The 15,631-nt window shown below is 38.3% G+C and overlaps 1 protein-coding gene across 2 annotated transcripts in view; it reads right to left on the bottom strand.

Moving 5' to 3' along the window:
* The window catches only part of LOC101606456 (LIM domain containing preferred translocation partner in lipoma), a 681,167-nt gene that overhangs the window by 367,947 nt on the left and 297,589 nt on the right, over window positions 1–15,631 (bottom strand). The gene's annotated exons all lie outside the window — the stretch shown is intronic.

Consider the following 15,631-nt stretch of genomic DNA (forward strand, 5'->3'; position numbering starts at 1 on the left):
TCATTTCACAACATTTCTCAAAACTACAGTAATCAAAACAATGTGGTGCTGGTAGAAGGGTAGAAACATGATCCAACAGAGAGACTATCAAACGCAGTCTATTCCACAGCAATCTACAGAATTGTCAACTTGAAACATCTCTTTTTGAATGAAATGAATCCGTTATCTGGAGGAGGCTCATTTAATGCCACAGAAACCTAACAAACTGTTCACATATACCCCCTATAGAATATATGGATCAATAAGCTTTTTCTCTGATGCAAACAGTAGCCTCTGTTGGTCCTAAATATCAAATTGTTCACCTTTTCAAAATTGATAAGTTACTATCAATTGGCTACAGGGTATACACGATAATATGATATGTAGGTGTATATAATGCATAATGAGCAACTCAAAGTAGCAATTGACTCACCTTATGGATACATCCTTTCAATGTGCTGAGAACCATCAGATACATCTAGTTACCTTGAAATTATCACAGATTGATATACACTTCTGACAGCATATTATGCCAGAAGCATTACTAAGAGGATTTTTTTTTTTCCTATTAGCTGTGTTTGGCTGAACCTTATGTGATTTCTGTTCACCCTTCCTCCCCTGCCCTGTCTTTCCCATTTGCTATGGACTTCCATTCCACAGTTATCTTCTAAGGGAACATGTTTTTACTTGTGACGTATGTAAGAACATGCCTTTCTATGCCTTGGTTATTTAATTCGACATGACAACTTACAATGGCATTGCTGCAAATAAAGGATTTTATTCCTGTTTCACTCAATGGTATGGCAGTATGTACACACAGTACATTTTGCTTCCCCATTCATACCTGGTTGGATCCGTTGGTTCATTATTATTAGCTTGACAATTGTGACTATACTGCAAAGAACAGGGGAGTATAGGCATCTCCTTGATATAATTACTTTATTAACTTTTTAAAACATATATACTCAGTAATGAGGTTGTACAGTCTTACTTTTTGAAGAATTGCCATATTGTTTTCCATAGTGGTGACATAAATCTACATTGCCAGAAACAATGTATAAAAAGTTCCCTTCACTCTCATCTAGCCCACTATTTGTTATTTTTTGTCTTTTCAACAGTCATGCTAAATGGGTAAGATGATGTTTCATTGGGGCATTAATAATGATTTCCTTAATGGGTAGTATAGAATGTTTTAATCCATTTGTTGGCCAATTGTATATCTTCTTTTGATAAACATTTTTCAAATGATTTTCTAATTTGTAAATGGATTATTTATGTTTTTATGTTAAGTCATTTAAGCTCCTTATATATTCTTATATATTCTAGACTTTTTAATATGGCAAGATAAAAGGATCTAGTTTCTTTCTTTATATATATATATATCCAGTTTCCCCAGCATCATTAATTGAATAGTCTTCTTTTCAATGAATGTCTTTCATGATTGTGTTGCAAATCCATGAGCTATATGTATATGAAGAAATTTCTGGGATTCCCATCAATTTCATTGGTCTGTGTGTTGGTTTTTATCACAGTACTGTTGTTTGCATTACTATAACTCAGCAATATATTTCAAAACCAGGAATTCTATTCCCCCAACTTTTGGTACTCCTCAGAATTACTTTAGCTACTCTGGGTCCTCTGTCGGTCTATGCAAATTCTAGGCTTTCTATGTTCACTTTCTTAGAAGCATGATGCCATCCATACTTTGATAATTGCATTAATTTTTCCAATTTGTAAACCTCAGATATAGTTCTGTTTTGTGCATCCTTTATAATTTTCATTGTAGAGATCATTTATTTCCTTGTTTAAATGGAGTCCTAAACATTTACATTTTTGTTTTGTAACAATTGTGACTGTGGCTTCTTTCTTGAATATTTTTTCAGGATGTCCACTCTTTTTAAGGTACATATACTGAGTAATCTAAAAAGTTGCTTCTCCTTGTTTCCAAGACCCAAGACACTCCCTGTCCACCTTTTCTTTAAATCCGAGCTGAAGCTATTCTTGCTGGCCCATATCAGATGCAACCCTACACAGACATCTTTGGCTGACCCCAGACAAATATTCCTCCTGCCTGCTAGCTTTCCAGTGCAATCACAGGTATATTGAATGGAAGACACTGAACCATTCTATGGGACTTGGCATTTCCAGGTCATGTTCTTTTCCTAAGGGACAAAACTGTGAAACTTAAAAGACACAAACAATGAAATGTATCATCCACACTGAAGAAGGCATTCTATGCCAACAACATTGTTTATGATGCCTCATAGACCTACGATGAAAGAGAGATAATAAGGTGTTTACTGGGTATGTAGGCAGAGATCCTTATGACACAAGTTGAATCCAGCCATGCCAATTACACTTTAAAAAATGAAGTTGAAGAATGTGTATGGTTAAATTCTTAACAGAAAAGTTGAAAAGAATTCCAAAAATCTATTGCTGCTCATCAAGCAAGAATCAAGGCTTTTGAGTATGTAGAACCAGTTCAACACATAGGACAACCTCTGGTAAAACAGGATAGATATCTAGGGAGTCTCTCCAAGATAAACACCATTCCTCGTATTTCATTCACTTCACTTTCTTCACTCTGATCAGAAGGTCCCGTGATGCAAGACAATGCCAAATAGTAAAGATTGGTGGCATGTTCTGGGCAGAAATTCAGGCACCAGATATTTTAGCAGACTTGACACCCTTGTGCAAAAACATAATTCAGCTGAGTGAGGACCTTGTTCCCTCCTTCATTTGGCCAGCTGCCTCAGAAGGTCTTTCATTCCACAGCACAGTGGATTTATTGCACCCTTGTATTCCTCAAACAGTCATTGTAATTCTCACAGTCTCAAGTTCAGTGAGCTCACCCTTGGCATTCAAGGATTTCCCGCGGTCTCGTCCTTAAGAGTATTTGTCCCAGGTCCCTTTGCCAAGGACATGGTAGCAGTTCCCTTCCTGGCACCTGAGTCTGCAGTATTACACTGCTTCTTATAAACAGAACCATCCTGTCAGTTGAGTTAATTCTCCAAGCCCTACTGACACGTCCTTGGCTTAAAGAACACTATGCAACTTTGTAAAGTCACAGACTGATCAGATTAGAAGGAATTTAGAATTGAAGAAGGAGTTTCAACAGTCTTAGGGTCAATAAACAATTTCCTAATGGATCAATCCAACCCCACCTCCAACATTTATGAAGTTTATTGAGAAATAGCACAGTCACTAATTTCTCATCTATGGCTACTTTTGCACTCCAATGGCAGAACTGAGTAATTAAGATAAACACCAAATCCCTACAAAGCCCAAACCTGAATTATTTAGACCTACAAGCTAGTTTGATGCTTCTGATCTAGTCCAAAAACTTATTGGACACATGAGAAATTGAAGATTCAGTCATGTTATACAGTATTCCCAGGAAGTAAGGAAATTTTCCAGAGCAAGATATGGAAAACACTGCTGTGAATTCAGTTGACACCCATGGAGGCAACAGTAGTTCACCAGGACACACATGGAACTGCCCTGAGTGCTTTAAGGTAACATTGTATAATTTGAGGAATTTATTTTACGAGAGGGGAAACATAAATGAATAATTTTAATAAAACACATGTCTATTACATTTCTATTCTATGTTTTCTACAACAAATTAGCACATACAGTTTAAAACACAATGTTCTTATGTGTTTTATAAATCAAGTCTTTCATGTCGATCAATGGGCTAAAGTCAAGGCTATCCCCAGGACTGCATTACTTTCTGGATTTTCTACAGACTATATGCATTTGCTTGCCTTTTCTAGCCACTAAGAGTGACCTACCTTCCTTGCCCCCCCCTTTTTTTTTAATCTTTCAAGCCAGCAAAGATGCACTGAGTTTCCTCTCACATAATCCCCTTCCAAACATCTCTTCTGCCTCCCTCTTCCTCTCCTAAGGACCCTGATGAGAACACTGGACCCCATACACTCCACGATAATCTACCTTTGGGTATTTGGCAATCATAACAACATTTGAATCACTAATTCTCCTGTGTCATTTTCACAAAGCATAGCTCTTAGGATGTGGAGTACCTTTGCAGGCCACAAATTCTGACTATCACAAAGTACCATGGAGGAGGGAAGGCTGCTTACAGTGCTGGGACATCATCATCAGTGCTCTGGCAAGTGTGGTCCAGGACCCATACCCTTGTATTCAAGGGGTAGAAGGCTGGTGAATCTTCACACCATTTTCTAAGACATTCATCCTATTTCAGAATACTTTTCTAAATTTAAACTTATTGCTTAAAATAATTCTGTTTTGCTCCACACACCTTTTTTTTTCCCATGTTAGCTATTAGGTTGAGGGATTTGAGGAGAAAAGGTTCAGTTAGATTTTTTTTTTGCTAAGCTAGTTACATGCCATCCCTGTGGGACTGCTTTTCTTAACGCCATTTTATGGATTAAAAAAAATAAAATGCTGAGCTGGAGAGATGGCTTAGTGGTTAAGCGCTTGCCTGTGAAGCCAAGGACCCCCCGCACCCCCCCTTTTGAGGCTCGATTCCCCAGGACTCACATTAGCCAGATGCACAAGGGGGCACATGCATCTGGTGTTCCTTTGCAGTGGCTGAAAGCCCTGGCATACCCATTCTCTCTATCACCTACCTCTTTCTTTCTCTCTCTGTCACTCTCAAATAAATAAAAATGAAAAAAAAAACAACTTTAAAATATGCTTCAGAAAGACTAGAAGCCAGTGCATGATGGTACAGATCCATAGCTAATGTCTATACGAAGTCATATGTTATATACCTTATAAACAGAATGACAAGAGTTAGTTCAGGGTACTTATAATTAATTGTATAGCAATGCCTTAAAAAAAGAAGCTCATAAGCTCTACTACACTTAAAAAAAAAAAAGTTGCTCTGATTTCAAAAAAGTGTGAAGTTGTACCCATAACACACCTGAGATGACAAAAGTCATTTTAAATTTATTTAGGTCTCTAGACAGAAATATAAATGACAAGAGATATAAAGATAAGACCCTGTATTACTATTATTCAGACAGAAAAAATGAAAGTCTGTTTGAAAAACTATCAAACATTTTACAGAAACATATCAAAAATGGCATATCAATACACTATAATTGAAGTTATAAATTCTTAGTCTGAGTCATAAAACCTAAATAGAATTGCTGGTTTGAGAATGCAACCATGCCAAATTTCTGAAGGTATTCAAGTAGAGGCAAGACTACTTAATTTGAATATGATAACGAAGATTAAAGCTGTATAAGTGTAAGGGAATTGTTTCATGGTCTTTAAAAACCCTTTCAACACCAATGGTTTGTGATTCTACAACAGTATGGACAAAGGCCAATTAACAGCAGCAAAGACTTGGTCTTTTCAAAAATGTGAATAGTCAGAAAATACTCTCAGAGGTCATGGCAGGGTAGTCAGCCTAACTGGAAGAGGGTGCTTACTGAACACCATACATGAAAATAATTTTCTAAGCAAGGTAAGGCAATCAACATTGCAAATGCCTACCTATCAGTAATGTACCCATATGTCCACATTTCACTGTGATATTGAAAATGAAGCTCCTAAAAGTCATAGCTTTCTTAAAAAGTGATATCCTACCTATTACAAAACCAGGATTCTCCACAGGCCAAATAAGTACTCACTCAGCAGTCTCAAGGGATATAGGAGATCACTCCCCTGTCTGTCCCAAATCCCCAAGCTTGCTTCATGGAAAGAGCTTGCCCTCACCTTAGCTTAGCAAGAGTGGAAAGGTCTGGTAGAAAGGCATGAAAACAAGTGAGTATTGCCCAACCTAGCCAGTGTGAACTATGGAGGAGGCGACACAGCACTATTTCTGAAATTGAGGTGTACACATTCCCACCCTTGACAATAAAAAGCAAGTGAAATACCAAGCTGCCAAGATGGAAAATTCCCACCGTAAACAACTGGAGCTCCACTGAAGAGAAAAACAAGCCATCCACTCACAGTAGTCACATCCTTTTATTAAGAGAAACCATACACATATTCCCACGCAGAACTCTTTCCTTCTGAATAGAAGTGAAGGTGCAGGAAATAGTTTGATAGAGACATTATATTACTTAGACCAAACTAAACTAGATTATCTGTTTGTTTATTAGATTATGGTTTTAGGCACATTGTTCTATGCTAAAAGCTCTTGACATGAGCCGACACACACATTCTTTGGAATGAAGGCTTTTGTAGTACTATTTTGTGGCGCTTAGGCTCTTGAAAAGACTTGTAAAAGCAGTCACACCAGAGGATTAAATCTAATCTTTGGGGCCACCTCATTAGGAGGGTCCAGTTTATTTCACACAGCCTTAACTAGGACATGTGAGCTCTCTGCACATAATACCAAATGCTTCCAATTTATTCACTGTGGAATTTCTCAGATTAACCCCCACCTAGTCATGAGTCACAAACCAAATTCCATATTCTGGGTGCCAATGGATGAAAGTAAGAAAAATTACTCTAGAACTGAAATTCAGCTAGATTTCCTTTCTGACTCTCTCTGAACAGGGAAATATATTCCTGATATTTTTGTTTAAATTGCACTTAAGAGACTAATAAATTCTGGGTTCTGGTTAAGATGTTAGAATGGGAGCTTCTCAAAGAAAACTGAGGGAAGTGGAAACAAGCTAACACACAAGAAGCTTTGTTTTCATTAAGACACAGGATCTGTAAAGGAACTTATTAAGCCAGGTGAGATGTCCAACAAACAGGAGGGAGCTGATGCCTATCAGTGTGCAATGGCTCCAGCTGGTCACATGTAAATACTTCTTGCTCAGGACCATGGCTGCTAGCAACAGCCAGAACCTAGAAACCTGCAGGGAAGGCCTTCTCTCCATCCACACTAGTCCTGCAAAACCAGAAAACCAGAGAGAGTGAGAGACAGAGAGAAATAGAGAGAGAGAGAGAGAGAGAGAAAGAGAGAGAGAGAGAGAGAAGAGAGAAGAGAGACAGAGAAAAGAGAGAGAGAGAGAGAGAGAGAGAGAGACCCCAGAGCATTTTGCCACTGCAAATGAACTTCAGATGTATGCATCACATTGTGCATCTGCTTTTACAAAAGTTCTGAGGAATCAAACTTGGGCTGGCAAGTAAGCACTTTAAACTGCTGAACCATTTCCCTAGCTCCACTTTGCCCTTTTTAATGGTTTGTATGTTAGAATATTGTCTTGTCACTTAGATTTTTTTTTAATCCTTTCAGTGTCCCATTCTTTGCCCCCACCATCTGCCTGTCTTTCTCTCTCTCAAATAAGTAAAATAAAAATAAAAGATTTGTAAAAGCTAAGATGAGGTCTGGAAAGATGGCTTAGTGGTTAAGGTACTTTGCTTACTAGCATAATGGCCCAGGAATGAATCACCAATACGCACATAAAGCTAGATGTACAAACTGGTGTATGCATCCTGAGTTTATTTGTAATGGCAAGAGGCTATGGTATGTTTGTTGTCCCATATTTCCACCCTTTCTCTCCCTCTCTCTCTCTCCCTCCCCTCTTTCCCTCTTTCTCTCTCTCCCCCCTCCCTCCCTCCCTCTTGCAAATAATCATAAATAGTTTACAAACAATTTAAGATGAATAAGTAAATTCACAGAGCATATGATACCATAACTTTTGACAACAGAACGTATACAATTCAATACGAATTTAGGGTGTCCAATTGTGTTCTTCTTCAACAATCCAATCTATTGTCATAGTAAGGTTTCCTCAGCCTCAAGTCCAGATGGAAGTTATACTAGTGCATAGAACTCACGGATTCTGCCACCCAAGCATCACTAACTTTCAAGCTTCCACATCAACAACTCATCCAAACCATTGGGAATAAAGCTGAGAGTGCTTCATGGATCTTGCAGAAGCAGGACTCCCAGGACTGCATTAAAACTGACTTTTGTTTCTTTGAAATTTATGGAATTCAGCTGTGTGCTTGCTTCTCTATTACAGAATAGGTCAAAGTGTTTATTCATCCTTTTAGTGAATGGGATCTCTCTCTTGCTTCTATTTTGTTTTGTGTCTAGTAAATCACTTGAGACAATAGTTCTCAACAAGGCACCAATTATCAATATTTTAAAGGTGAGTTTTTCTGCCGTAAAAGAAAAACCATTAAGTCACACTTAAATAATCCCCCCCCCCCGAACCACACAGTTATAAAATGACTTTGACCCACACTGTTTAGTATAACTCCCTGTACATTTGCAAGTGGGCAATGCCCCCTAATATCCTAGTATTTCCTTTAAGTGGAGATTCATCACTTGAAGTCTGGTTAGAGCATGAGAAGCTAACTTTACATTGTATTTAATTTTAATTAAAATAAGTTCAAACTAAAATTCAAATGGTGGCATAATGCTTAAGTAATGACATATCAGACTTCATATGTTTGTTTATATTATATACACAAGAATGATTCATTCTACTCCCCATCACCCAAAAACATTTCTTACCAAGTATGAAATTTAACTTTTTGGAATTTTAAGATTTCAATATCAAATATGTAAAGTTGTTAATTATTTTAGAAAAGCTCAAAACATGACCTCATGGCATGTAATTACTTTTATTTATGTTAATACCTATAAGAAAAGGAACCCTACCAAACTTTTCTTTGTAAACTTAACATCAGATAGTGTGACAAGCACTTACCCATGAGGAACTCTATAGGATAGTTACTTAGTGCACAGAGAAATGGCACAAAAGAAACAGCAACACAGTAAGAAGCACTAAGTGCTGGTGCTGCCCTTGTTATGGACACTTCATCACATCCTTCTGTTGACCAAGTGACCTAAAGGCTACAGTGTATTCTCAGGAAAGCCTAATACTGAACAGGCAGTGAACAAAGGCTGCTAAATCCTGATTCTCTCATTGCACTGAACGACAGACAGGCTCAGGAGCTATAACGCTGGTAGTGTTTCCACTCAGGCCCTGGCCCAGCCATACCGACACAGCACACTACTGATGCCCTCTGACACAAAGGGCACGTGTTACATAATGAGAAAAAGAAGAATTCAACTCCTGTCAGTTTGTTGACCTTCCAAACAGTGCATATATGGCTAAGAAAATGTTAACTAAATGGGAAGAAAAATACACCAGAATAACCAGACATTAATGGAGCATACTAGGAAGAGAGCTTGGTTGGTCAAGTCTTTTCTTTGCAAGGATGAGGATATGAGTTCAGTCTTCACTCATGTAAATCTGTCAGTCATAATGACACATTCCTGTAATCCCAGTGCTGAGGAGGCACAAACAAGAGGATCCTTGCAGATTGCTGGCCAGTCAAGCCTAATTGGTGAGCTCCAAGCCAATAAGAAGCAGACAACATATCCTGAGAATAACGTCCTAGGTTGTCCTCCAGCCAAATATATGCATCCACACATGCATGCACACACTTACACATGCAAATGCACGCTCAACATGCATACACATCCAATAAAAATATATTACAAACACGTAATGTAGATAACACAAATTAAGGAGTAAATATAATTTATCTTCTCAAAAATATGTAAACAAAAGACCAGAGAAATTGCCCTTTGCAGTAAGAACTGAACCATGAGTTCAAGTTATTTGTAAGGACCAGAGCCTCCTTTCTCTGTCCAAGTGAAAGTGCTTAGTGCAAAATCAGGTATTTATTGTCAATGGAGCTGAACGTGCGACCTCGGTGGTCGAGCGTTACACAGCACTCACGGGGCCCTGGGTGTGATCCCCAGAACTGCAACACAAGTGATCTGGATATGGCAGAGAAAGCTGAATAATTGAGGGATAACTTTTCCCATCTTTTCGTGTCAGATGGATGATACTGAAGGCAAATAAGAGGTATTACTCTCAAGGACACACAGTGGTTGAGAAGACCAAACAGGCTTACTATTTGCATACTGACCCCAGCAGGTCTGAGACCTCAGCCCCCTTTCTTAATGAAAATAACTCAGACATAAATAAAGAAATAATAAATAAAGCCAGAAAAGGCTATCACAGCCCCAGATCTGGAGTTGTTTTGAATGAATAGGAAGATTTCTAGAAACCAATGAGGCAGTTGTTTTCTAAAATTTTCTGTCATAGGAAAGGCCAAACTAAAGCTAGAATTTTTTTTTCATACTGACTAATTTATTCCATGTGCAGGAAATGATTTCATCAAACTGCTGCAACAAAATTACCAACTAACTCTTCAGCACTGACTCCTTGAATAGAGAATTTCCAATTTTGAGCAAAAGTCATGAACATGACAAAGAATGGTGACAACCCATCGACTAATATGAAACACATACACATCAGCAGGACGTTTTCTTCATGACTAAGAGTTCACAAAATAAAGCAATACATACTACTAAAAACAATACAAGAATGTCTATAATCTGATTATATTAATAATAATTAGGTATTAACAACCACAACTAAGTTTGGTAAGAAATATTGTGAAATGCAATTTCTTTTTTGGGGTACCACTAAGAATTTTCCATTCCACAGTGTTCGCATGTGACCATGAAGTGTGCCTACTGGCTCATGTTTAGAACATTCAGTCTACAGTTTGTGGAGCTGTTGTGCAAGCTGTAGAGCCTTTAGGAGATGGGCCTGACTGGTGGAAATCTTTTGTGTGCGCTTTTAAAGGACTTGCTCCAATTCAGCCAAGACAGAGATCCCCTATCACCTGTTCCCACACTCACACATGAAGCTGCTCCATCAGGCCTTTCCTGACATGTACTTCAATCCTCTGAAATTGTGAGGCAAAACCAACCTCTCCTCCCTTTAAGTTGTTTCTGTCAATAATTTGGTCACAATAACATGCACTCTTCTATGTAACTGTTACCCGTGAAGTATTATGAGACATAAGACATGGTAGTTTGATTCAGGTGTCCCCCATAAACTTAGGTGTTTTGAATGCTAGGTTCCAGCTGATGGAAATAATGCCTCCTAGAGGCAGTATAGTGTTGGAGGCAGGGATATGGGAATTACGGCCAGTTTACCCTTGCCAGTGTTTGGCATACTCTCCTCTTGCTAATGTCCACCTGATATTGGAGAGGATGTGATGTCCAACCGTTGCTCATGGCATTGTTTTCCGCTGCCATGATGGAGCTTCCCCTTATGTCTATAAGCCAAAATAAACTTTATTTCCCCCCATAAGATGGTCTTGGTTGCATGATTTCTGCCAACAATGCAAACCATACTGAAACATAAGAGTTCGAGAAATTCTTGGAGATTTTTATAAAAACAAGAAAACAAGTGCAATTGTAAGCAAGTATTACATAGCTTTATGATTTATCCAGTTTCTCTTTCTCTCCTTCCAATTCTTTCTCCCTCTCTCCTCACGTTTCCCTTACCCCTCACTCTGTTTCCTTGGGTCTTTTATTTCAATAAAGAAAAAAAAAGAGTATTTAAACTCTGTCTCAGCCTCCATTTTCTAGATGATTTTGATAAAACCAAACACCTCCAGCACTTGCTACATAAAGGCTGACTCCCTACTTCTGAAGACACCATATGCAGCTGACACGTAAAAGGGAACGGCATGGCTGGAAGCTAGGAGAGAGTCAATCTCCAGACAGTCAGCATTTCTAGTGCTAGAAGATGCTACATGGGCGACTGGGGGAAATGACCAAGATCTGTCCAACCAACTCATGGTCTAACTTACTTAGCAGCAAACAAACTGTTGTGATACCTACACAAGTGCAATAGTGGCACACAGCCATGGTGGGGAACCAACTGCTCTTGATTTGGCTAACTGATCCCCTCAGTGGTATGGGACCCATAGCTGGAGCTGGGAAACAAGTCAGAACCATATCCAAACATAAGCCCACTGTCCAATATCAAGCTACCATCAATCATGGGCTACAAGAGGGCCTACACCTATTAAACTCTCTATTAAAAAAAAAAAAGTAAGGGGGCTGGAGAGATGGCTTAGCGGTTAAGCACTTGCCTGTGAAGCCTAAGGACCCCGGTTCAAGGCTCGGTTCCCCAGGTCCCACGTTAGCCAGATGCACAAGGGGGCGCACGCATCTGGAATTCGTTTGCAGAGGCTGGAAGCCCTGGCGCGCCCATTCTCTCTCTCTCCCTCTATCTGTCTTTCTCTCTGTGTCTGTCGCTCTCAAATAAATAAATAAAAAATTTTTAAAAAAAGTAAGGATTATCTCTTTTGTCCTGGTGCTAACTTACTCTCTGTTGGAGAATCTGCTTCTGTTTTTCAGATAGATGTAGATCCTAAGGAGAGAGCCACCCCATCATACCTCAGAAGGGCCCTGGCTGAAACTAAGAAAAATCGGCAAAACAAGCAAGGGTGCTGTTTTCCTGATGAACCAGATACCAGCACAAGGGGGAAGAAGACCAATACAGAGAAAAATCAACTCCTACCAAATCAGAGAGCCAGAGCCCCAGAGGCCCCCAACACCTCATCACTGAAGAAGCAGACCAAAAATGAACCCAACATGGCTCAGGGAAATTTTGCATTAGAGGGGCTGTAAAAAACATCAGAGCCACATGTTGGGTCATGATATGCAGAGACATTTATGTTACCCATAACTGTGGGCTAACTCCACAATGCACAACCCATATACCTCAACAAGGGGGGGCCAATGGGGAGGGGGTAGGTCACAGACGACCCTAATAATGTTACCAAACTTTCTGTATTTGCTGAATACAAAACTAATTTTAAAGAAAGGCTGACTCCCCATACTTCAGAAGTGAATAAGGTCACTGTTGAAGTTTCAGTCATACGTACCTGCTCTCGTTCCAGTGATTTCACTTAAAATACATTTAAGATTAAAAGCAGAACTCTGATATAAATGAAAGCCTAGATGACTTAAGGAATGGCAGTTGTTTGGGCTTTAGTACAAAAGAATCCCTAATGCTAATGAAGTTCATCAGACCTGATAGTCACAATGAACTTAGACAAATCATATGTTTTCCCAACCAGAAGAGCCACTCAGGATTTATTTTTTTTTCCCCCACTGGCACTCCCATATCATGATACAAAGTGAAAAGCCAAAAGACAAATAAGCAGCTTGAAAAGAGGTGACCTAGCATGTTATTTGAAGTTGGGAAAAGTGATTTAAATAAACTTACTGAAGACTAAATTTTACAATAACAATTAAATGATAAGCTATCTGAGATTATCTTTCAAATAATTGGTGGAAGATTAGAGATCCTAGAAATGAAGATGAAATAAGGTTAGCTATGAGTCTGTCATTACAGAAACTGGAGAATATATCTGTAGAGGTGTAACAAAATGCTGTTACTTTGATGTTAGAAACTTTTCAAAATAAGAATTTTAAATGTGAAAAGCACTTTCTTGTAGTACAACATCCCTTGATCCTAAAAGCTAAAAACAGCCTCACAGTGTCCATTTAGTAGCTAAAATATACTGCCCTAATCTCATTTCATAAAATATAAAAAGTAGTCAAATCTACAGAATGAAGAAATGTCCAGTAATTCAAGCTAGTCTCAGCTAACGTGTTTAATGTTTCATGTGGGTTGTAAGTACCTTAAATCCCTGCTGAATCTTTTATATACTTATATAATTTATCCCATATCCAAGTTCTCTTTCAATTATCCCTTCAGAAGCTTAGAAAGGTGCCTAGTGCATGTAAAACTAATAGTTTCCCTGAGGTTCATATTTACTGGAATTTGTTTATACTAGAAATTGACCATGTGAATTCCTGAGGTAACTCCAAGTATAAAATTTGCATTTGCCTAAGGAAATGAGCTAAAAATATAGTATCTGTTATTCAATATATCATCCTGTAGATTCTCTGAACTTAACTATCATTAATAATGCCACACTATTTGTATGGCATCAATTCAGTGACCAGACAGGATATGGGGAACATTGCCCCTGATTTAATTCCTGTAATGCACACTGAGGAGTTTGCTTCCTAGCAGGGGAACACTTCCCATAATTTGTTCCATCATAGGGAAGAAGTAGACTTCCATTCGCAGCAGGGATGCTCTATCTAAACAGATTCTAGCATTTTAATGTATTCCTCATTTAAAATAGCAAAACAAAATTGTAATTTGATTGGCACCCAAATTTCTCTATAACACTCTCTGTATAAGAAACTCTTAAAAAATAACCCTAGTGTATGTATATCAAGATCACAAGTTTAAAAAGAGGAGGCTGTAGAGTAGGAAAACATCCCAATGCCTTAGCAACTGCATCCCACATTATCAAAATACCTCATTTCCCAGATCTCCCAGGAACAGTATTGTCCTGGCTCAATGTCAAGACCTTAGCACATTCTAGAAGGTATATTTGACTTTTTAGGACTAAATTAAATGATGATAACACTACATTTACCACTCATGTGCACTTTTAAACATTCCTAGAGAATGTCAAATTCTTCTTTCTAATGGGTTTCTCTTATGATTCCTGTCTGGGTGTGACTCCTCAATGTTTTCTGGCTATAAATACCTAACTTTAATCCAAGAGTTTTTGAATAGTTAATACAATTAATATGGTTACTTAAATTTTTGCAAGTATTAACTCCAAAGTTGTCTAATTGTCTCTTGCCCTTCTCTTTAAAAATTTAGGAAGTAAGCAAATGCCAAATCCTCTCTGTGGCAATCTTAAAGTAATTATGGGCTATTACTATGTCTCTCCACATACTTGAATCCCCTGAACTCGTAGAGCCCAGGTCCTGTCCCCTAAAATCAATAGCGATCTCACAAGGCTCCGGCTTCACTTGTCTGGATCAGTTGTTCTTTCAATGTTTTACATTCTACCTATATCCCATACTCAAAGATAGTTCTGCTATCAAGGAACAAGAGAAATCCAGTGTTGTTTTTTTTTTTTTTTTGAAATATTAGAGAATGTTTGTATTCTTCTATCCATATCTGTAATTAATGATTCTCATTTCATTGCCCCAAACACATTTCAAAATCATTCAACTGCTCAGTTTGTCACAAAAAAGTATCTCCTTAATGTCTTTGCCAATGTCATCATCCAAGTTATTTTGACTACAGTGTATTAACATAGTAAAATATCTGTGTATTTCTCAAAGCGTTATCACATGCTATATTCCATTGTAATTAAATCTACATAACTATAAGCACCATAACTGTGAAATCTGCTATATCCCCATGGCAGTTTTTCAGACAAATTTGACCACTATTAGAGAAGAAATGTATGTGACAAAGAGATTTATCACCTAGCCAAGCACAAACACAGGCATAGAAGATGCACAAATGTAAAAGTCTTCCTGATAATACAACCAAACTCCATCATTTGATGAGTAGCCCACTCTAGTGCCCATGACTCACTTTGGTAACTCTTCCCATGGTACATAAAACAATCTATTCTCTAATCAGCATATCAGGATAAAGACTTCACTGCAGGGGCTGTGGACAATTTTATTTTGCTTAATAAAGAGAGGAATCTGTATTAAAATACTAGAATCTCTTTAGACGGTGCATCTGTGCTGAGAATGGAGGTATACTTGTTCACTATAATGGGGTTACTTTTAGAAAATGCTCTCTTTCTAGGAAGCATGTTGTTCAAGTACCAAGTCTTCCAATACTTGATGTCCTCAGTGTGTCCTCTGTGGTTGAAGGCACTTGCCTGTAAAGCCTGAAGATCCTGTTTCCGCTCCCCAGTATGAACTTTAACCCAGATCCACAAAGTGGCACATGCATCTGGAGTTCTTCTGTAGACGCAGGAGGCTCTGGTGTGCCCATACTCACTCTCACATATTCTCTCAATCTCA

This window comes from Jaculus jaculus, chromosome 5 (genome assembly GCF_020740685.1).
Source record: "Jaculus jaculus isolate mJacJac1 chromosome 5, mJacJac1.mat.Y.cur, whole genome shotgun sequence".
NCBI classification, from domain to species: Eukaryota; Metazoa; Chordata; class Mammalia; order Rodentia; family Dipodidae; genus Jaculus; species Jaculus jaculus.